Source organism: Balaenoptera borealis (genome assembly GCF_965194805.1).
Source record: "Balaenoptera borealis genome assembly, chromosome: 15".
Lineage (NCBI taxonomy): Eukaryota > Metazoa > Chordata > Mammalia > Artiodactyla > Balaenopteridae > Balaenoptera > Balaenoptera borealis.
In genome coordinates, this window is record NC_138871.1 from 63,426,871 (window position 1) to 63,451,786 (window position 24,916).

The 24,916-nt window shown below is 37.9% G+C and overlaps 1 long non-coding RNA gene across 2 annotated transcripts in view; it reads left to right on the forward strand.

The window, feature by feature from the left end:
* Positions 1-6,375: 6,375 nt before the first annotated feature.
* LOC309611876 overlaps positions 6,376-24,916 on the forward strand; it is a 224,813-nt gene continuing 206,272 nt past the window's right edge. Inside the window, exons 1-2 of one of the 2 annotated variants that reach the window (XR_014234802.1) lie at positions 6,376-6,428; positions 7,454-7,622. This is a non-coding gene — a long non-coding RNA (uncharacterized lncRNA). Of the gene's footprint in view, positions 6,429-6,718; positions 7,623-24,916 lie in introns of those variants that run through there. The other variant, XR_014234803.1, reaches the window with a different exon arrangement.

Below are 24,916 nucleotides of genomic sequence, written 5' to 3' on the forward strand. Positions count from 1 at the left end.
TTTATTTTACTTCACTATATTATAGCCTCTTTCTTTCTTTCTTTCTTTCTTTCTATTTTTTCTCCCTTTTACTCTGAGCCGTGTGGACAAAAGGCTCTTGGTGCTCCAGCCAGGCATCAGGGCTGTGCCTCTGAGGTGGGAGAGCCAACTTCAGGACACTGGGCCACAAGAGACCTCCCAGCTCCACGTAATACCAAATGGCAAAAATCTCTCAGAGATCTCCATCTCAACATCAAGACCCAGCTTCACTCAACGACCAGCAAGCTACAGTGCTGGACACCCTATGCCAAACAACCAGCAAGACAGGAACAGAGCCCCATCCATTAGCAGAGAGGCTGCCTAAAATCATAATAAGGCCACAGACACCCCAAAATACACCACCAGACGTGGACGTGCCCACCAGAAAGACAAGATCCAGCCTCATCCACCAGAGCTCAGGCACTAGTTCCCTCCACCAAGAAGCCTACACAACCCACTGAACCAACCTTAGCCACTGGGGACAGATACCAAAAACAATGGGAACTATGAACCTGCAGCCTGTGAAAAGGAGACCCCAAACACAGTAAGATAAGCAAAATGAGATGACAGAAAAACACACAGCAGATGAAGGAGCAGGGTCAAAACAAACCAGACTTAACAAATGAAGAGGAAATAGGTAGTCTACCTGAAAAAGAATTCAGAATAATGATAGTAAGGATGTTCCAAAATCTTGGAAATAGAATAGACAAAATGCAAGAAACATTTAACAAGGACGTAGAAGAACTAAAGAGGAACCAAGCAATGATGAAAAACACAATAAATGAAATTAAAAATACTCTAGATGGGATCAATAGCAGAATAACTGAGGCAGAAGAAAGGATAAGTGACCTGGAAGATAAAATGGTGGAAATAACTACTGCAGAGCAGGATAAAGAAAAAAGAATGAAAAGAACTGAGGACAGTCTCAGAGACCTCTGGGACAACATTAAATGCACCAACATTCGAATTATAGGGGTCCCAGAAGAAGAAGAGAAAAAGAAAGGGACTGAGAAAATATTTGAAGAGATTATAGTTGAAAACTTCCCTAATATGGGAAAGGAAATAGTTAATCAAGTCCTGGAAGCACAGAGAGTCCCATACAGGATAAACCCAAGGAGAAACACGCCAAGACACATATTAATCAAACTGTCAAAAATTAAATATAAGGAAAACATATTAAAAGCAGCAAGGGAAAAATAACAAATAACACACAAGGGAATCCCCATAAGGTTAACATCTGATCTTTCAGCAGAAACTCTGCAAGCCAGAAGGGAGTGGCAGTATATACTTAAAGTGATGAAGGAGAAAAACCTACAACCAAGATTACTCTACCCAGCAAGGATCTCATTCAGATGTGATGGAGAAATTAAAACCTTTACAGACAAGCAAAAGCTGAGAGAGTTCAGCACCACCAAACCAGCTTTACAACAAATGCTAAAGGAACTCCTCTAGGCAAGAAACACAAGAGAAGGAAAACACCTACAATAACAAACCAAAACATTTAAGAAAATGGGAATAGGAACATACATATCGATAATTACCTTGAATGTAAATGGATTAAATGCTCCCACCAAAAGACACAGGCTGGCTGAATGGATACAAAACCAAGACCCATATATATGCTGTCTACAAGAGACCCACTTCAGACCTAGAGACACATACAGACTGAAAGTGAGGGGATGGAAAAAGATATTCCATGCAAATGGAAATCAAAAGAAAGCTGGAGTAGCAATTCTCATATCAGACAAAATAGACTTTAAAATAAAGACTATTACAAGAGACAAAGAAGGACACTATATAATGATCAAGGTATAGATTCAAGAAGAAGGTATAACAATTGTCAATATTTATGCATCCAACATAGGAGCACCTCAATACATAAGGCAAATACTAACAGCCATAAAAGGGGAAATTGACAGCAACACAATCATAGTAGGGGACTTTCACACCCCACTTTCACCAATGGACAGATCATCCAAAATGAAAATAAATAAGGAAACACAAGCTTTAAATGATACAATAAACAAGATGGTCTTAATTGATATTTATAGGACATTCCACCCAAAAACAACAGAATACACATTTTTCTCAAGTGCTCATGGAACATTCTCCAGGATAGATCATATCTTGGGTCACAAATCAAGCCTTGGTAAATTTAAGAAAATTGAAATCGTATCAAGTATCTTTTCCGACCACCACGCTATGAGACTAGATATCAATTACAGGAAAAGATCTGTAAAAAATACAAACACATGGAGGCTACACAATACTCTACTTAATAACGAAGTGATCACTGAAGAAATCAAAGGGGAAATCAAAAAATACCTAGAAACAAATGACATGGAGATACGACGACACAAAACCTATGGGACGCAGCAAAAGCAGTGCTAAGAGGGAAGTTTATAGCAATACAAGCCTACCTCAAGAAACAGGAAACATCTCGAATAAACAACCTAACCTTGCACCTAAAGCAATTAGAGAAAGAAGAACAAAAAAACCCCAAAGCTAGCAGAAGGAAAGAAATTATAAAGATCAGATCAGAAATAAATGAAAAAGAAATGAAGGAAACATAGCAAAAATCAATGAAACTAAAAGCTGGTTCTTTGAGAAGATAAACAAAATTGATAAACCATTAGCCAGACTCATCAAGAGAAAAAGGGAGAAGACTCAAATCAATAGAATTAGAAATGAAAAAGGAGAAGTAACCACTGACACTGCAGAAATACAAAAGATCATGAGAGATTATTACAAGCAACTCTATGCCAATAAAATGGACAACCTGGAAGAAATGGACAGAGTCTTAGAAATGCACAAACTGCTGAGACTGAACCAGGAAGAAATAGAAAATATGAACAGACCAATCACAAGCACTGAAATTGAAACTGTGATTAAAAACCTTCCAACAAACAAAAGCCCAGGACCAGATGGCTTCACAGGTGAATTCTATCAAACATTTAGAGAAGAGCTAACACCTATCCTTCTCAAACTCTTCCAAAATATTGCAGAGGGAGGAACACTCCCAAACTCATTCTACGAGGCCACCATCACCCTGATACCAAAACCAGACAAAGATGTCACAAAGAAAGAAAACTACAGGCCAATATCACTGATGAACATAGATGCAAAAATCCTCAACAAAATACTAGCAAACAGAATCCAACAGCACATTAAAAGGATCATACACCATGATCAAGTGGGGTTTATCCCAGGAATGCAAAGATTCTTCAATATATGCAAATCAATGTGATACACCATATTAACAAATTGAAGGAGAAAAACCATATGATCATCTCAATAGATGCAGAGAAAGCTTTTGACAAAATTCAACACCCATTTATGATAAAAGCCCTGCAGAAAGTAGGCATAGAGGAAACTTTCCTCAACATAATAAAGGCCATATATGACAAACCCACAGCCAACATTGTCCTCAATGGTGAAAAACTGAAACCATTTCCACTAAGATCAGGAATAAGACAAGGTTGCCCACTCTCACCACTATTATTCAACATAGTTTTGGAAGTGTTAGCCACAGCAATCAGAGAAGACAAAGAAATAAAAGGAATCCAAATCGGAAAAGAAGAAGTAAAGCTGTCACTGTTTGCAGATGACATGATACTATACATAGAGAATCCTAAAGATGCTACCAGAAAACTCCTAGAGCTAATCAATGAATTTGGTAAAGTAGCAGGATACAAAATTAATGCACAGAAATCTCTTGCATTTCTATACACTAATGATGAAAAATCTGAAAGTGAAATTAAGAAAACACTCCCGTTTACCATTGCAACAAAAAGAATAAAATATCTAGGAATAAACCTACCTAAGGAGACAAAAGACCTGTATGCAGAAAATTATAAGACACTGATGAAAGAAATTAAAGATGATACAAATAGATGGAGAGATATACCATGTTCCTGGATTGGAAGAATCAACATTGTGAAAATGACTGTACTACCCAAAGCAATCTACAGATTCAATGCAATCCCTATCAAACTACCACTGGCATTTTTCACAGAACTAGAACAAAAAATTTCACAATTTGTATGGAAACACAAAAGACCCTGAATAGCCAAAGCAATCTTGAGAACGAAAAATGGAGCTGGGGGAATCAGGCTCCCTGACTTCAGACTATATTACAAAGCTTCAGTAATCAAGACAGTTTGGTACTGGCACAAAAACAGAAATATAGATCAATGGAACAGGATAGAAAGCCCAGAGATAAACCCATGCACATATGGTCACCTTATCTTTGATAAAGGAGGCAAGCATATACAGTGGAGAAAAGACAGCCTCTTCAATAAGTGGTGCTGGGAAAACTGGACAGCTACATGTAAAAGTATGAAATTAGAACACTCCCTGACACCATGCACAAAAATAAACTCAAAATGGATTAAAGACCTAAGTGTAAGGCCAGACACTATCAAACTCTTAGAGGAAAACATAGGCAGAACACTCTATGACATACATCACAGCAAGATTCTTTTTGACCCAGCTCCCAGAGAAATGGAAATAAGAACACAAATAAACAAATGGGACCTAATGAAACTTAAAAGCTTTTGCACAGCAAAGGAAACCATAAACAAGACCAAAAGACAACCCTCAGAATGGGAGAAAATATTTGCAAATGAAGCAACTGACAAAGGGTTAATCTCCAAGATTTACAAGCAGCTCATGCAGCTCAATAACAAAAAAACGAACAACCCAATCCAAAAATGGGCAGAAGACCTAAATAGACATTTCTCCAAAAAAGATATACAGATTGCCAACAGACACATGAAAGAATGCTGAACATCATTAATCATTAGAGAAATGCAAATCAAAACTGCAATGAGATATCATGTCACACTGGTCAGAATGGCCATCATCAAAAAATCTAGAAACAATAAATGCTGGAGAGGGTGTGGAGGAAAGGGAACACTCTTGCACTGCTGGTGGGAATGTAAATTGATACAGCCACTATGGAGAACAGCATGGAGGTTCCTTAAAAAACTACAAATAGAACTACCATACGACCCAGCAATCCCACTACTGGGCATATACCCTGAGAAAACCATAGTTCCAAAAGAGTCATGTACCAAAATGTTCATTGCAGCTCTATTTTACAATAGCCAGGACATGGAAGCAACCTAAATGTCCATCGACAGATGAATGGATAAAGAAGATGTGGCACATATATACAATGGAATATTACTCAGCCATAAAAAGAAATGAAATGGAGGTATTTGTAATGAGGTGGATGGAGTTAAGAGTCTGTCATACAGAGTGAAGTAAGTCAGAAAGAGAAAAACAAATACAGTATGCTAACACATATATACGGAATCTAAGGAAAAAAAAAAAAAGGCCATGAAGAACCTAGTGGCAAGACGGGAATAAAGACACAGACCTACTAGAGAATGGACTTGAGGATATGGGGAGGGGGTGGGGTGAGATGTGACAGGGTGAGAGAGTGTCATGGACATATATACACTACCAAATGTAAAATAAATATCTAGTGGGAAGCAGCCACATAGTACAGGGAGATCAGCTCGGTGCTTTGTGACCACCTAGAGGGGTGGGATGGGGAGGGTGGGAGGGAGGGAGATGCAAGAGGGAAGAGATATGGGAACATATTGTATATGTATAACTGATTCACTTTGTTATAAAGCAGAAGCTAACACACCATTGTAAGGCAATTATACTTCAATAAAGATGTTTAAAAATAAATAAATAAAAAGCTTTAACAACTTGAAAAAAAAAATTTAAAAAGTAATAAAAAAGAAAAAAGAACAGAGTAACCAAAGCAAGGAACAAATCCAGCAATGATAACAAGCGCTAAAAGGTATACTAAAAAAAAAAAACAAACCAATAAAACGGACAGACAGAACCCTAGGACAAATGGTAAAAGCAAAGCTATACAGACAAAACCACACACAGAAGCATACACATACAACTCACAAAAAGAGAAAAAGGAAAAATATATATATATCATTGCTCCCAACGTCCACTGCCTCAATTTGGGATAATTCGTTTTCTCTTCAGGTCTTCCACAGATGCAGGGACATCAAGTTGATTGTGGAGATTTAATCGGCTTCTCCAGGGGCTGCTGGTAGAGATTTCTCTTTCTCTTCTTTGTTTGCACAGCTCCTGGGGTTCAGCTTTGGATTTGGACCCGCCTCTGCGTGTAGGTCGCCTGAGGGCATCTGTTCTTCGCTCAGACAGGACAGGGTTAAAGGAGCAGCTGATTCGGGTGCTCTGGCTCACTCAGCCCGCGGGGAGGGAAGAGTACGGAGGAGGCGGGGCGAGCCTGCGGGCGGCAGAGGCTGGCGTGACGTTGCAGCAGCCTGAGGCGCGCCGTGCATTCTCCCAGGGAAGTTGTCCCTGGATCACGGGACCCTGGCAGTGGCGGGCTGCACAGACTCCCGGCAGGGGAGGTGTGTATAGTGACCTGTGTTGCCCACAGGCTTCTTGGTGGCGGCAGCAGCAGCAGCCTTAGCATCTCACGCCCATCTCTGGAGCTCCTTTAAGAGGCGGTCTTAATCCCCTCTCCTTGCGCACCAGGAAACAAAGAGGCAAGAAAAACTCTCCTGCAGACCTTTTCCCCGACTCCCTCCCGGCTAGCTGTGGCGCACTAGCCCCCTCGAAGCCGAGCCTCAGCTCCCAGCCCCACCCGCCCTGGCGGGTGAGCAGACAAGCCTCTCGGGCTGGTGAGTGCTGGTCGGCACCGCTCCTCTGTGCGGGAATCTCTCCGCTTTGCCCTCCGCACCCCTGTGGCTGCGCTCTCCTCCGTGGCTCCGAAGCTTCCCCCCTCCGCCACCCGCAGTCTCCACCCGCGAAGGGGCTTCTAGTGTGTGGAAACCTTTCCTCCTTCACAGCTCCCTCCCATGGGTGCAGGTCCTGTCCCTATTCTTTGTCTCTGTTTTTTTGTTTTTCTTTTGCCCTACCCAAGTACGTGGAGAGTTTCTTGCTTTTTGGGAGGTCTGAGATCTTCTGCCAGCGTTCAGTAGGTGTTCTGTAGGAGTTGTTCCACATGTAGATGTATTTCTGATGTATTTGTGGGGAGGAAAGTGATCTCCACGTCTTACTCTTCCGCCATCTTGAAGCTCCTCCCTATTTGTTTTAGTTGAAGTTCAAATTGCCCCACATTTGGCCATTGGGAAAGCCTTCATATTTCTTTGTATAATTTTGACATAACTCGTTTAGTCTTAAACATTTCTAGGCTTCCTCTCTGCTTTTTCTACCATAGAACTGAGATCAGTTATTTGACAGTGTCCTTATTTTGGGAAATGTCACTTAGAAATCAAGATCTCAGCATTCTGTGTGCTTACTGTTACTGAGGTATCATTACCTCTAAGTACATTTTATGGGCCGAAATCCAACTGGGTTTTTCCATTTAAATCCAACACCATTGGACTTTTATTTTTCTTTATTTCATATTTGTCTCCTTTCTCTTTTCTAGGCAGATTAATGCACATGGATACAAAAATGTTTGCATGGCAAAATATACTTCTACCTATGGTATTTGGTTTACACTGGCTGCCTGGACTTCTTGCTTGGTGCCCTGCACTAAACGCTGCACTTTCCTTCTCCCCAACCTGGTCTCAGTAGATTGGCTTTACTGCATGCAGGTGAGCAGATCCAACTTTGCTTTGGTAACAGTAGTTTCCATCAGGAGAAAGGCAGCTTGGCAGCTGAGTTGGTAAGTAATCCTCTAAGTGTGTTCAGTTGAAGTGTGGAACATGAGCTCGGGAAAGAGCAACTCCTATTTCTGCTTGACCTTCCTCCCATCACCACCTTGAGTAATTGTCCTTCTGAATATAGATCTAGCAGCTCAAGTCAGATAGACGGATGGCCACAGTGCATGGGTCTCCCAGATCATCCAAACACAAGTAATTAGGAGTGCACTATATTTTACTATCTTAGGTTGTAAGTAAAATTATTTAAAATAATGTCTATATTTTGGGGGCTAGAAGAAAATTTTGATATTATCAAATAGATATGTTTATTTATAGGCATGAACAACAAATTTTACTTGAGAATTTGTGTGAATTGAAATATTACAGTATTTTTAGACACTGATATCATTATACATGCAGATTTTTTTCTTTTCAGATATTAACATAATATAATTATAGCCTCTCAAATGATCCTTATGAGGATTTAAGTGCTTTACTATTGCCCTATTATTGCACCTCACATTTTTCTTATTATATTGGGGAAAAAAGGCACATAATTAGTTTCTAGTAGGGAATTTCCACTTTTATTTATGAATATTATCAGCCTATTATACCATCCAAATAAAAGACTATTTACTCCCTCAACTTTTGCATATATAAGAATCAAAATTAATTGTTTTTATTTTAGAGCTTGTTTATTCTGTGATCCTAATAGTTTTGCAAAATAATGAAAACCATTTTCCATCTACTTGATATCTTGAAAGGTAATTTTACAAAATGGTAAAAAGGAACCATACAAGGTATTAGCTTTACTACATTCTGCATTCTATTAGACCAACAACCTAGAATGCTAAAAGTTTTCCTGTACCCAACACAAATTAACTAGAAACAATGTCATTTTACTTCATTTTCATACTTTTTTTTTTCTTTTCTTTCTTTCAAATTATGATATTGTGTCGACTCTTTGGCCTAGAGTCAGTCATTTCTTCTTCAGTGTTTCAAACCTTAATTCCAAATTAGTCCCCGCACTCAAGCTGACATTGTGAGTATACTTTTCACTACACTATGTTTAAAGAGCTCCTTACCCTAAAATATTAACCCCACCCCTTATCATTTCACCATTAATTCCTTTGTTGTGGTTAACTTCTTAAATCCTACAGAGCCACTGTTTTGTAAAACACAATGTGGGCAATGCTGCTCTAATAAACCCTTCTGGAAAGGACCATACTATAAGTTCTTTTTAGCAAACGTTTTTTGCCGCTTAATACTTCAATACAGATCAGTATGCATGTCATGTAGATCTTCAGGAGAGAAGGCTTTAAGGAACTGATAGTTCCAACTTATTATTATATTATAAAATTCTATGGTGCAAAACCTGTGTCATGCTCTACTCCGTATCCCCACGTATTACCTAATATCATGAAGCAGAGTAGAGTGTTAAAAGCAGGGATGCTAAAGACAACTGCTTTGGTTTGTATCTTAGCTCTGGTAATTTCTAGCATATGATCTAGATGAATTACTTAACCTTTCTTTCTCTGAATGAGTTATCTCACCTGTGAAAGGTAATAATAGTGCCTAATTCATGTGGCTGTGGTGAGGATTAAAGGATATATGTAAAATGCTTGCAACAGTGCCTGGCATGTGTAACATTCACTTAGATTCTGTAATTGTGATTTGTGCATAGAAGGTGCTAAGTAAGTGTAAGGCATCAGTAATTGAATATGCAGTGGTGATTCTTACATTGTTTTCACCTTTACTGAAAACTTTTGGCAACTGCAGAAAGAGAGAATAAGTTTTCAAAAATTAGTATAAAAGAAGATTGACCTAAGAGAAGGGCTACACTGACAGGATTCATGAGAGATGTGGACAGCACGGAACACAGAGAGAATCCCTGGATGATTGGGGAAACACAAAGAATTAAAAAGAAGCCCCAGTAGGAGTTTCCTTAGGTGCAACTTAACTAAGGATTTCTACAATACTTTAATGTGGAGAGATTTCAGATTAAATCCCTTTTGGGGGAAGAGAGTGATAAAGAAAAAAATGCACCATATAAAATGATGTAAGGTTATTGAAATTTCCTAACAAAACTCACTGATTTTTATCTCCAGCTTATCTCTGTAATTATAGGTAATCACAGAGAATATACTGTTTAGCATATTTTTCCATATGTACAAACACATATATATATAGTGTTTTATTATGTCTTCTGGGTTGGTTTCATTCATTCTGAATTTAATTTATAAGGCACCTTCTGTGGTCTTTAGTAAAAGCCTTTTTTAGTGTGATCAGATCAGGACAACTGACTGAGCACATGCGTCTCCTTCCTGCTCCAAATTTCTAGGAAAGGCAGAAAAAATACTTAATTACAGATTTGGAACACAAGACGTACACTTCGTAGACCTCAAAGTCTGAACATATCTTGAGAGGCGAAAGGAACTAGACATTTCCACAGGAGTGGGTTTGTGTAAATGATGAAAGCAGCTAGTTGCTTAGAAGCAGCAGCTGAAGAATCAGGGAGATGTCTCAGGCAGCTGTCAGGGTTATGGCCCAGGTACCTGTAAGAGAAACAACAAGACAGGTTACTACACCTCAGTCAGCAGGCGACAGACGGTGGATGCCCAGGAGAGAATATAAACAGGGCACTGCATCCCATACCCAGAAGATTAGTTACAAATGCATATTTTGTGCCACCCCGATCATCACTGGAGTAATCTTCATGAGGGCAAAGAGTCTGACTGTTCTGTCTTTTGTTGGGATTTCCATGCTAGAAAAATGCCTGGTATATTATAGGCACTTAGTAAATATTTGTTAAAATAACTCACACATTTTTGCAAAACAGGTTGTAGAAAGGAAAGGAGTTGCCATTTAAGTTTGGCTGTCCATGTTTTACATCACTTCTATATATAAGCTAGAATTGAACATTTTGTGAAAACTTGTGGGATTCAAGTATTCTTGGGAGATGTAAAATTGTTAATGAGTATTTCAAACACCAGATATTTCTGTCAAACTTAGGTTAAAAAAAAAAAGATTCCATTATTTAACTGCTCTTCTTAGGAATGGAGAGTAGTTTTATGGCAATGATTTCAGATGGAGTCAAGGTGTGGGGATTGGCCTGGACGTACTTCTTACAAGGCTGTCTTTCTGGTCATAGTGTGAGAGCCACAAAGATTGGTGGCTGGGGTTTATTCTCCTTCACATCTCAACATCCTGACAATAGGGTCCAGCCCAGGATAGGCCATCAATAAATGTTTGGTGAATTAATATTTGAATGAATGAGTAACTTTGTTTCCCAAGAAGTGCAAATTCATGTTAAATTATTCTCTCTGGTCTTTGCCTTCACAGTTTTTCCTCCTAATTTGTTTATGTATTCCAAATGCTCTAAACACTTAGGCATTCAGACTTTTTAGCATATATATTATCTCTTTGAGCAGAAATTAGCTACAGGGTAAAATGTCTCTGCTTCTGGCTAGCGTTTGTTATCTGCTTTCTAAACATCTTCAGAGAGCTTAAGACTCTGGGAGAAGACAAACCGGTTAACAAATACCTGCAATAACATTTTGTACTGAGTGATAGAAATCTGCTTGGATTCTGAGGAAGGCCAAGGAACAGCAGAAATGCTTCAGGAAGGTGTTAATGATGACTAGATATTTGTAAAGCAATCCAGCAAGCAGGAAAAGCTGGCCTTCCTTAGGGTTTCTGGGAACAGGTTGGCATATTCAGTCTCAGGCATGGCAAAAGAAACAAACTGAACTCCGATGACTGGAGCCTTTTAGTCTTTGCCTTATAAATATACCCAATGCACATTTCTAGAGAGTCTGTTATATTCTAGACTCTGGCAATAAAGTTGAGAAGACATATCATTACCCTTATGGGCCTTATACTCTAGTGGTAAAGACAGACCTTAAAAAAGAAAAAAAAAATGTATAGCATGATAAACAAAAAGTAAGCACTAAGAGAAAAATAAAGCAAGTGAGAGGAATAGGAAATATCAGAGGGCAGTCAGGGAAAATGACATTTATATACAGTCATAAAGAAGAGAGAAATGAGCCAAGTGGATAGGACTGAATGTGGTGGGGGGATGGGGGAATTCCAGGTGTGAGGGACAACCAATGCAAAGACATAGAGGCAGGAGTGTTTCCGGACAGTGTGGTAAGAGAGAAGAGAGTAGATTTGGTCAGAGAGGCAATGATACCCCACAGCCCAGGGGGACTTATAGGGCATAATGATGATTTGGCTTTCACAATGATGGAGTGGGAGGCCACTGAAGGATACTGAGCTGAGGAATGGGACAATGTGACCTACATTTTGACGGGGTTCCATACATGCTCAGAGAGGAAGGACAAGATCCAGGAGTGCCCTGAAGTCAGCTGAAGAAAATGTTTTAAAGAAGATGGTGTGGTCACTTGTGCCCAGTGTCATCAATAGGTCAAGTAAAAGTTGCCTGAAATGACCATTAGGTAAGGCAAGAGTGATGACATTGCTAAATCCTCTAAAACTGCAGATTTTTGGTGAACTGTTGGGGGCAAATGTCTAAATGGAGAAGTCATAGGGGAGGAAACAAAAAAGAAAATCTTCACAAATTTGTTGTGACGAACAGTATGGATGCGATCTTGAAGGGGTCAAGGGCCGTGGAAATAATTAATTCAGGAAAATATAGTGGTTTGTTTTGAATGTTGGGTAGCTGTTTTGCAAGCCAAGTGGCAGAAAGATTGGAAAGGGTGATGCAAGCCTCAGAGTCCCAGAGGGAGGCTTTTCCAATGGGCCATTCAAAAGATAAGCACATGGAGTAGGATGTTTTGAAAGCGTAAACCAATTTTCCCAGAGAATACAAATTAACTTTTTATATTGTGTCACCGTTAAAAATTAAATTTTTACTTGGCTGTGTTAACTTTGACTAGCTTGTTATATGTGACACAATGCTGGCCAACAAGGTGAGCTAGTTTTCTTAGAGTGGAGACGGTTGGCTGATGGAGCCTCATTTCAAGACCCTAGTCTCCTTCCTGAGCAGTGGCAGATATTTATAGGCTGATGGATTGAGGTTAGGAGTTCAGATAGTGATTAAGCTGCATCCTTCTTTGTGCAAAGCTAATAAACTCACACAGGGTTGGATGCAGTGCCCTTGGCCTCATTAGCACTGTTTTCCAGCTTCTCCATATATTCTGAAGAACAAATACATCTTTTCATGTTGTTTATGGTTCCCTTTGCTGTGCAAAAGCTTTTAAGTTTCATTAGGTCCCATTTGTTTATTTTTGTTTTTATTTCCAGGTGGGATAGGGAGGGTGGGAGGGAGACTCGAGAGGGAGGAGATATGGGGATATATGTATATGTATAGCTGATTCACTTTGTTATAAAGCAGAAACTAACACACCATGGTAAAGCAATTATACTCCAATGAAGATGTTAAAAAAAAAAAAAAAAAAAGACTCTGTGAGCTACCAGGCCAGACAGAGATTTAAGAACCAGATTAAAATAAAAGGAAGTTTTTTTAAAAAAAAAAAAGAACAAATAAATATATCCAGGGCTGCCAACTACTTTCAGTTTTTTTTTTATTCCTCCCAATGTTTTATCTTTCATCTCCTTTCAATCAAATCCTATGTGTTTCTATTCTATTTAAAAAAGAAAAAAATAGAACTTCACAAAGCATTTGCCATAAGGGTTCAGAAAACCCCGACCAAGAGCCCCAGGCAGACTTGTCATAGCATGAAAAATTACTAGTCCGTCTGAGTCTTTGCCCTGCCCTGAAGAATGCCCTTTACTGTAAAACTACAGGAGTTTCCCTTGACTCTTGTCTTCTGGATTTTCCCACAGGTGGTAGAACATTTTCCTTTTAAACTGCAGTTTGAGCAAACAGTTTGTGGGCTCACAATGAAAATGCACAATACTTTATAAAATAGTTTAGGGGTGAATGGATTTTCAGAATAAATAAGTTTTGTGTGAGACTTTTACTTAATGGATTTTAACCTTAAATTTGTATGGTAATCTTTGTCATAAGACAGGGGCACAGACCCAAATATTTTCAGGGATCAGGCAGATATACTAATGAATGAAACTGGCTGGTATGTGACATTAGGGAGTGGTGGAACCTAGAGAAACAGAGAGTGCCTTCCCTACCCAAGTCCTAGGAGGTGAGTGTAGGAATGGTGTGCTAGAATGAAAGGACAGAGACATCAAACTTCAAAATGCATGGAGAGGAAGTTGGCATTTCATTGTTGGAGCTAAGAGCAGAATACAACACAGTAGTGATTGAAAGATAAAATGGTGGATGGATAACACAAAGTGGAACCAGGTCAGTAGACACAGGGTGGGAAATCAAAGTTTAGGGTAAGTTTGGCATGATAATTCACTGGGCACAGGAATTCATATCTACAAAATGTTTGGCAGTCTGGGACCCACCTCCTATGGACATACCTAGGTTACCGACCAGGATTCTTGGCCTCCATAATCAATAGAAATTGGTAAGAGGCCAGGCAAGAAATTCAGGCAAGGCTTTACTGGGGCCCCTGCTGAAGCAGGAGGGAGTGAAAACAAGTAACAGGCTCCCTTGCTCACTGGCCGATGGGGGCGAGCTGGTTCCTTACGTGGGGTGAGGACAGGAGCAGGTCCAGGGGTTGGGCCGGAGGGGTGGCTTAGGTGTTTTGCCCAGCCCTTTGGTGGTGCTGTGTACAGGGGGCATGTGCAATACCCTGCTTTTGCTCCCAGCTCTTCAGAAGTGGCAGTTGGGTTTTTGGTCTTTTTGTATCTTGTTCATAATTTGCCCCAACTACATATGCATGCAGTTATTTTTAGTCCCTTATAATTTCTTTGTGTTTTGTTGCCCCGGTGCAAGCACTGCAGCAAAGGGTCCCAGGTCCCAGCCTGTCTCACCTGTGTCCTTTTTATAGATAATGAGCTGACAGATTTTTGTGAAGAGCCAGATAGTAAATATTTAAGCTATGTGAGTGAACTCTAGAGTCTCTGTCCGAACTACTCAACTCTGTCGTAGTAGTGTGCAGAAGCAACTATTAAAAATGTGGAGACAAATGAGTTGTTCCAGTAAAGCCTTATTTATGAAAATGGGTTATGAGTCAGATTTTGCTCATGGGCTATAGTTGGCCGAACCCTGTTACGGATGATGAAGTTGCTGCTGTTTCAAGAGAGGCTAACAATCACCTAATGTTTAATTTAGAGTAGTTTTTCTCTCTATTTAAAGCCACTGATTTCTGCACATTTGATTGGATATTTCTGGACAAACACAAGACAGTTCTAAGATAGTTACAACTACAAATAACCCTTCAAATTTTCTAGTAATTTTCATCACATATATTCGTTCATTTATTCGCCCAACAAATATTCATTGGATTTCTATTTTGCCCCAAGCGTAGTCCTTGGTACTAGGAATATAGGAACAAACAAGATAGATAGATACAAGTTCCTGCTGTCAAGGATAGTTACAGTTTATTGGAATTGTGATTTAATAGGTTAACATGAAAAATGACGTCTTGGGTCACTTCTGTCAGAAAGTGTGGAAATTCCCTGGAAGCTTTTCCCCTGGCACTCAGGAAAGAACATATCTTGAGAAAAATAAAGAACTGAAGGAGTGGAGTCTGAGTAGAGAGCATTTCTGTGTGCACTCCTCTCATTGACTCATGTGAGGTCTAACTGCAGAATCAGCTCCTAAGCAACAGGAAATGGTCAGTTACGGCTCCTGATCTTCAGTTGGTGCTGGTACAGCAAAGAAAAGGGAGGGGCTCTCTCCAGCTAGGAACTTCCTTACCTGCTTTTTTGGTTGTTTTATTCTCATAGAAAATTTCATTATGATAGAATGGGGCGAGCTATTCTAAGATATGATTAAAATATGGATTTTTCTTGGGAGACGATGGCCAGATATTCTTTTTTAAAGTCATGATAATGATTTCTCGTCATGGTCTGAAAGCAAAGAATAAACTGGTTAAAATGTTTGATAGATCCCGCGATATCAGTGCCAGTGCTTAGCAAAAGAGCTGGGGGCTAAAGTGCCCCATAAAGCATTCCATAGTAAAAGTGATGATAGTTTTAGTAAAATAAAATAGGATGATGGCCAAAGTGAAGATTTACTACAACTTCTCAAACAATATAATAGCAAAAAGAGTGGGATGGATTTTTTTTTCTATATGATAGTTCAGCAGCCCACAGTTCTTCCTTCTGTTATTTTCAAAAATAAATCTTTCACAGTTCTTAAATGTGCCACTTTCTCATCGTAACTGTGCAGCATTATAGTTTGAGATAATCAACAACCCTGAAGGCAAGTACTTTTCAAAATTTTTAGATCAAGCATGAGAACATAATCCTTGTGAATGTCATTTATGCTATATTTCTATCATGGTATCAATTATTTATTTACAGTCTCTGATCTTGATGCATTTTTCAATGAAGGAATAGTTGTGCAATGGATGTGCGTGGAGGATGAGGAAAGACATTTATAATGGGATGGAAATTGAGTGGTTACGTGAGGATAAAAAAGAACTGGAAATTTTTTTTTTAAATTTATTTATTTATGGCTGTGTTGGGTCTTCGTTTCCGTGCGAGGGCTTTCTCTAGTTGTGGCAAGCGGGGACCACTCTTCATCGCGGTGCGTGGGCCTCTCACTATCGCGGCCTCTCTTGTTGCGGAGCACAGGCTCCAGACACGCAGGCTCAGTAATTGTGGCCCACGGGCCTAGTTGCTCCGCGGCATGTGGGATCTTCCCAGACCAGGGCTCGAACCCGTGTCCCCCGCATTGGCAGGCAGATTCTCAACCACTGTGCCACCAGGGAAGCCCTGGAAATATTTTTTAAAGTACAATAAAAGCTTTGAATATCTCAATTCAGTAGGTACTTCTTATACTGTAATTTTCACATATAGATCTAAAAAGATTATTAAACACATAGATGAAAGAAATCTTCCTTTCTAATTGGTTTACTATCTGACAATGGGGACACTGCTTGGGTGGTTTAATTTGATTCATAAAATGGAATAAGATAAAGTGATTACTTTGCTTCATTTAATGAAATAACAGTTTAGTTATTTGATCATTACTAATCTTTTTACTTTTCAGCTTCTTTAAATAATTGTTCAAGCAGGTAATGAGATTTTTAATCTGTCCTATCATAGAGCAGCTACACAACCTTTTTTAACCTACTTGCCTGGGCAAATTTGATTTTACATATATATAATATATACACACACACACATACTCTACTATATTTAAGGTGATATATGTTATTATATTAATTAATTAATATATTAAGGTTTTATATATATTGCTATGAACATAGTAGGAGTTTAATAATTTAGTTGTTGAAACAAGAAATCAAAAGAGATGAAAATTTAAACTCTGATTTAACATGAATGCAAGTAGCATTTTTGGAGTAGATCATTGTCACCATAATTTCATTATCATTCTTGGGGAAAGGCTATATTTCATGTTAACAACAATTCAACCAAAGAATTTTTCATGAGGCTTGAACATTGGAAATTTATCTATGTTAAATGCTATGAGGTTCTACTTTAAATGAGTTCTGAATGTAAAAGTTTTAGCCTTTAGCATTTTTGTAACTTTGATGATCTCGCATATATTTTTAAGTTAGGATTTGCTGATTCTTTCTGTTGATGTAAATATGACACCCTCAGGTAGTAAAAGTGTACATAGTTCATTTTAACATGGTTTGAAGATATGTGTATATTTTGTTCTCCGATAAGAAAGATTTGAAGGAACACTAAGATCTTTATTATATACCTAATTTTACATGAGGTTTATGAAACGCTGGTTTTTTTTTTCCACTTTAACGTTTTGAATATATTCTAGATTTCATCACCAGCAATACATATGGAGAGGACTAATAGGTAAACAAATCCCTGATTAGTTTCTCTTATGCAAATGTTTTCTGGACACCTATTTTCCATGAAGTATTATGCCTGACATTTTAGTGAGCACCTAGAAGATTAAGATGTTATTTGTTCTCAGTGGAAGAAATACAGCTAAAGAATAAATAGTGATATTATAGGGCAAAAGATAACTGCTCTGGGAGAGGAACAATTCAGTGCTATGGAAATTCACAAGAGTAGGCAGTTATAGTTTTATTAGGTGGAGGATGGATCAAAAGGGTTTTATGAAGAGTGTGACATTTGAGAATGACCTTGAAAATGAATAGGATTTCAAAAAACAAACAATAGGCAAGAGACTCCTAGGGGCTGAGAATAGCGTGATAAAGGAGGAGACAGAAAAGTGAGGGCTGTGTTCAGGAATGTGTGTAACAGGCAACCTATACAAATTGGGGGGGGTGTGCAGAGGAAGATTAGGCTTAAGATGTAGGCACTGTGGATGGGCCTTGATCTATGTGTCTGCACTTAATTCTTTGTCAATTAAAAGCAATAAGATGTTGTTTGTTTTAGTAGTGGATTGTTATAATCAGAGCTGTGACTTTGCAAAAGTGTTTTCCCTGGTGTGTTTGAGATATATTAAGGGCACCTTTGGAAAGGAGAGTTTGGTGGAGAGCTCACATTTACAGAGGGTATTTGAGGAACTAGGATGGCTTCAATGTTAGTAGCATTTAACTTTGTGAATTTACCGTTTGGTGTCTGGACATTTGCCTTGTAATCATACGAAAAAGAGATGATTCAGTGTGTCAGAGTTGATCTCTTAAATATGCAGATAGGAATTTTTTTTTAATTTATTCGTTTATTATATTTTTTTGGACTGCGTTGAGTCTTCATTGCTGCACATTTTTTCCAAGGGACCGAGAAGCTGCTGGAGGCTTGGTTCTCCAGGCAGCAACCCGACGCAAACCAAAGATCTGGCAATCTTGGCACCATCCCAAGATCCGAGTGGGACATACTTTTGAAGGATGTGCAATGTTCAATCATAAGGGTGACAAAAACTGACAAGCAGGAAGCTTATGTACTCAGTGAGAATAGCATATTTGTCTCCAAGAGACAAACTATAAATTGAATAGTAATATAAATTAATCCTAGTGTGTATGATAGAGGAGGGAAAATTTTGGTGCCATAATTTCTCTCTTCATGGTGTTGGACTTAAATCAGTTGAAATGTATTTCTGTACCACAATTTAAGCTTCAATAAAGGTTTGCTTAATTCAAAAAACAGAAAATCATACAAGCAAACTAAGGTATGATATAATTTTAGATAGTTGTTTAGATATAAAATAAGAGCATCTATTTGATATGACATTAGAACCATTCTCTTTTGATTGGACTAGGAGTCATGACACTGAACTCAGAAAGAAGAAATATATACTGTTAGAAAACCATCTAACCTGGCACTGGACAATGTTACTCCAAGTTAAGAATGAAAATGTTATTAGTGATTCCCAATTTTAAAACTTAACCAGTGAACCAAGTACTAATGATGATTGTTGGATCAAGGAATGTTATTTGCCTCCCAACTTTATTCTTTTCTATTACTTACTAATTATTTACATATGAAATAGATGAAAGGGATTAGGAGGCACAAACCACCAGTTATAAAAGAGATAAGTCACAGGGATGTAATGTACAGCATAGGAAATATAGTCAATATTTTATAATAACTTTGTATGATGTGTAATCTATAGAAATAGTGAATCACTGTGTTGTACACCTGAAATGAATACAATATTGTAAGTCAACTATACTTAATAAATAGAAAAATTAAATTAAATAAATAATTACTTACTAATAGAACCTGATTTGCTAGATAAATAGGCTGCCTATCGCAGAATACAATTATTTGAGTGTGGCCATGTGACCAAGTAGTAAGGTGAAAGCAGGGATGATGTGATGAAACTTCAGGAAGTCTCCTTAAAAAGAAAGGCCCACTCCTCTTTCTCCTTTTGGGTTTTTTTTTTTTTTTTTTTTTTTTTTTTTTTTCTGTAGTTCTTGCTTGCAATTCTTCTCTGACAGTTAGAGCTACATTACTTGCTTTAGGCCATGGTTGATTTTGAAGATGGCATCTGTGCACCAGAATGCTAGAGCAGAATAGAAGAGCTTGGGACCCTGGTGAGAGGATACCTGGCATTGAACACAGTAGTTGACCCCCCTTATCTTCAGGTTTTGCATGCACTGATTCAACTAACTGTGGATTGACAGTGTTCGAAAAAAAGTTCTAGAAATTTCCAAAAAGCAAAACTTGAATTTGAAGCATGCTGGCAACTATTTACGTAGCATTTACATTCTATTTGGTATTATAAGTAATCTAGAGATTATTTAAAGTACAGTCATCCCTCTGTCTACAGGGAATTGGTTCCAGGACCTATCCTCAGATACTAAAATTCTTGCACGTTCAAGTTCCTTATATAACTTTTGGACATTCCCATGTAATCTTTAAATCATCTCTAGAGTAATTGTAATATATAATACAGAGTAAATGCTATGTAAATAGTTGCTGGTGCACAGCAAATTATAGTTTTGCTTTTTGGAAATTTCTGGAATTTTTTTCAAATATTTTTCATCTGCAGTTGGTTGATTCTGCAGATGTGGAACCCATGGATCAGGAGGGCCAACTGTATACAGGAGAATGTGTGTGGATTATATGCAATTTACTACATAATTTTTATAAGGGACTTGAGTATCTGCAGATTTTGGTACCCATGGAGGTCCTAAAACCAATCCCCTGCAGATACCGAGGGATAACCAACTGTACTGTCTACCTCCAGAGTTCTTTATAAAGAAAACCAAATCCACTTCTGTTTTCTTTAATCCAATATAGTGGGGTTTTCCGCCCTAAAATATGTGGCTGCAACCAATCCAACTGTTAGATTTGTACTTAGATGACAAGAATTTTTATTAATAATGATGACAGTGTTGGTGATAGTAAGATGGAAGGATTAGAAAATGAAAGGATTTAGAAATTAGAGTAGGAGCCACTCTATTAGGCTCATCTTATATACTGGAGAGTAAAGATTAGAAAAATAATAAACTAAGAAATAAAGATTTAGCAATATTACTTAAAGTTACAAATGTTGGAGAGCATATGAAGAAATATGATTATTTAACTATAATACATTGAAATAAATGAATGGGGAGAAATATACTATCAATAAGCTAACTTTTTTTGACTTTTATTGTAGGGAGCAAATGATATATGAAAAGATGTATAATTGAGATTTTTTTGTTTTTTTCTATCTGAAGGAAAAGCAAACCTCCAAGCATAAATAACTAGAATATTGAAATATATATTGAATAAACAATTAATAAATGCATTAATAACTGGAATAAGGGAAGATAGAACTATTTATTTATAAGTAAGACCAAAAATAATAACTCTGAAAACATTTCTCTAGTCCTCAGGTTTCATCCTCATCAAATGTTAAACATACGTTTCTTTAAAATTTTGTATGTTGGCTGTTCACTGTTATATGAACAATATCAGAATATTTCTGAAAAATGTTTAACCTTCATCAGGCATAGTCGATTATTATAGTTTCCATGATAGCACTATTTGATGACATACAAATGGTATGCTCATTCACCTACTTACATGAACATTTTTTTTGGTCCAAATTTTTTATGCATACATGCAAATACAATAAGGACATATTTTGAAGAATTCAGTAAAACTCCCATTGAACTAGAAACACTGTCTGCTCTGTGTACTTGTGTTGAAATCTCATTCCAGGTTCTATTTCACAGAAATCTTTCAATTTGATTGTAGTCTTTAAATATTCATTATTTAATATAAATATTTAAGCATTTAATATAGGTTGCTGACCTCTGACTTACTGCTGATGCTGAAACAATCACTGGGCATTTTTCTTTGTCTTTTTTCCTTTGTAATTTGCTGAAAGCTTTTCAATTTATAAACTATTTTTATGGCAAAATTATTATGCAGTGCATGAGATGCATGTAAAAATATATCAAATGTGAGCCTAATAGATGGGTAGAATACTAGACTTGTAAAGATGTAATGAATTGATGTTTACACTTTTCCAATATTAAATAAAATCCCTTGAGTGAGTAACAGTGTTTGCTTTCTATTAGACTATGTATGCAGAAAACTATAAGACACTGATGAAAGAAATTAAAGATGATACAAATAGATGGAGAGATATACCATGTTCTTGGATTGGAAGAATCAACATTATGAAAATGCCTCTACTACCCAAAGCAGTCTACAGATTCAATGCAATCCCTATCAAACTACCAATAGCATTTTTCACAGAACTAGAACAAAAAAATTCACAATTTGTATGGAAACACAAAAAAGCCCGAATAGCCAAAGCAATCTTGAGGAAGAAATACGGAGCTGGAGGAATCAGGCTCCCTGACTTCAGACTATACTACAAAGCTACAGTAATCAAGACAGTCTGGTACTGACACAAAAACAGAAATACAGATCAATGCAAGAGGATAGAAAGCCCAGACATAAACCCACACACTTATGGTCACCTTATCTTTGATAAAGGAGGCAAGAATATACAGTGGAGAAAAGACAGCCTCTTCAATAAGTGGTGCTGGGAAAACTGGACAGCTACACGTAAAAGAATGAAATTAGGACACTCTCTAACATCATACACAAAAATAAACTTTAAGTGGATTAAAAATCTAAATGTAAGGCCAGATACTATAAAAGTCTTAGAGGAAAACATAGGAAGAACACTCTGTCATAGATCACAGCAAGATCCTCTTTGATCCACCTCCTAGAGAAATGGAAACAAAACAAAAATAAAGAAATGAGACCTAATGAAACTTAAAAGCCTCTGCAGAACAATGGAAACCATAAACAAGACAAAAAGACAACCCTCAGAATGGGAGAATATTTTTGTAAATGAAGCAACTGACAAAGGATTAATCTCCAAAATATACAAGCAGCTCATGCAACTCAATATCAAGAAAACAAACAAACCAATCCTAAAATGGGCAGAAGACCTAAATAAACATTTCTCCAAAGAAGACATACAGATGTCCAACAAACACATGAAAGGATGCTCAACATCACTAATCATTAGAGAAATGCAAATCAAAACTACAATGAGGTATCACCTCACAATGGTCAGAATGGCCATCATCAAAATATCTCCAAACAATAAATGCTGTAGGGGCTGTGGAGAAAAGGGAACTCTCTTGCACTGCTGGTGGGGATGTATATTGATACAGCCGCTATGGAGAACAATATGGAGCTTCCTTAAAAAACTAAAGATAGAACTACCACACGACCCAGCAATCCCACTACTGGGCATATACCCTGAGAAACTCATAATTCTAAAAGAATCATGTACCACAGTGTTCACTGCAGCACTATTTACAGTAGCCAAGACATGGAAGCAACCTAGGTGTCCATCGACAGATGAATGGATAAAGAAGATGTGGCACATATATACAATGGAATATTACTCAGCCATAAAAAGAAACGAAACTGAGTTATTTGTAGTGAGGTGGATGGACCTAGAGTCTGTCATACCGAGTGAAGTAAGTCAGAAAGAGAAAAACAAATACCATATTCTAACACATATATATGGAATCTAAAAAAAAAAAAAAAATGGTTCTGAAGAACCTAGGGGCAGGACAGGAATAAAAACACAGACGTAGAGGATGGACTTGAGGACACGGGAACGGGGAAGGCGAAGCTGGGACAAAGTGAGAGAGTGGCTAGGACATATATACACTACCAAATGTAAAATAGATAGCTAGTGAGAAGCAGCCACATAGCCCAGGGAGATCAGGTCTGTGCTTTATGACCACCTAGAGGGGTGAGATAAGGAGGGTGGGAAGGAGACGCATGAGGGAGGGGATATGGGGATATATGTATACGTATAGCTGATTCACTTTGTTATACAGCAGAAACTAACACAACATTATAAAGCAATTATACTTCAATAAAGATGTTAAAAAAATACTCAGTGAGTACTGAATGTGTAGTAAATATGACTCTTGAGCCACAAATTCAAGTACGCTAGTAATATAAAACTTATTTCCTGATAATGTTAATGAAGCCCAATAATCACATTGGTCTTTTTTTCTGCCTAGAAAAAGAACGAAATCTCAATCAACTTAAGGTCATTTCTACTCTTTACTCAAGGTGAATATAAGTTACACAGAGCTTTCAAAACACCGAGTAATTTGGTGGAGTTGAGATCTATTTGGTCTTCTCAGTCATAAAGTGTTTATGCTGGAATTCATGTTGTCATCTGCATTCCAATCTTGTCTTTATTTATGGGCTTTATTCCCCATTTGAAGCCATGTTCACAATTGCAGTTCATTCCTATTGGAATCCATGTCACCTTCCCATTGCACATTTCTGGATCCGGAAGGAATACTTTGGGATTGCCTCAGTCTCTTTCTGCCTGGACAGATCCACTGTGTTCTCCATACCCCTTTCCCTTCTCTGTATTAAGAGTAATGAGTTCAGGGTTCTTAGTGCTTTTCTCACAATTATTCTGAGTGGCTTAGGTTAATTACATATTCTTTGACATTCTCTGTCTTATGCCCAGGACCTTTGAATTTGTTCCTGTTATTTGGCTACCTTGTATCTTTCCCCAAACCAGGAGGGTAAAATATTGGTCTGCTCAAATTAGGGAGTAATGGGAAGCTTGTAGATAATGGGCTAATATATAGATTTATAATAGCAACTAAATGATTGAATTGAAATAGTGCTTTTTTCTTTTTTTTTTTTTTTAAGAGAGGGAGGCGGAGGTGAAGCCAGGTGTCATCACCTGGGAACCCAGAGGCAACAGGAAGTGCTTTTTTAAAATAATTAATTAATTTATTTATTTATTTTTGGCTGTGTTGGGTCTTCGTTTCTGTGCAAGGGCTTTCTCTAGTTGCGGCAAGCGGGGGCCACTCTTCATCGCGGTGCGCGGGCCTCTCACTATCGCGGCCCCTCTTGTTGCGGAGCACAGGCTCCAGACGCGCAGGCTCAGTAGTTGTGGCTCACGGGCCTAGTTGCTCTGCAGCATGTGGGATCTTCCCAGACCAGGGCTCGAACCCACATCCCCTGCATTAGCAGGCAGATTCTCAACCACTGCGCCACCAGGGAAGCCCAGTGCTTTATTTTTTCTGTAATGCTTTCACATACAATGCATCAGATTTATGCAACCTGTAAGATATCAATCATATGTATTTTAATTGCATATATCAATACATTGGCTCAAGGAAGTTAACTGACTTTTCCTAGATCCAATCTGCTACTGACCCATTTATTGACTTTTCAGTTTCAATAATTTTAATTTATAAGAGGTTTATTACTCTATTTGGGTATATATATATAATATTTATCATTTTATTTATTTCTACATTGAATAAATATGCTTATACTCT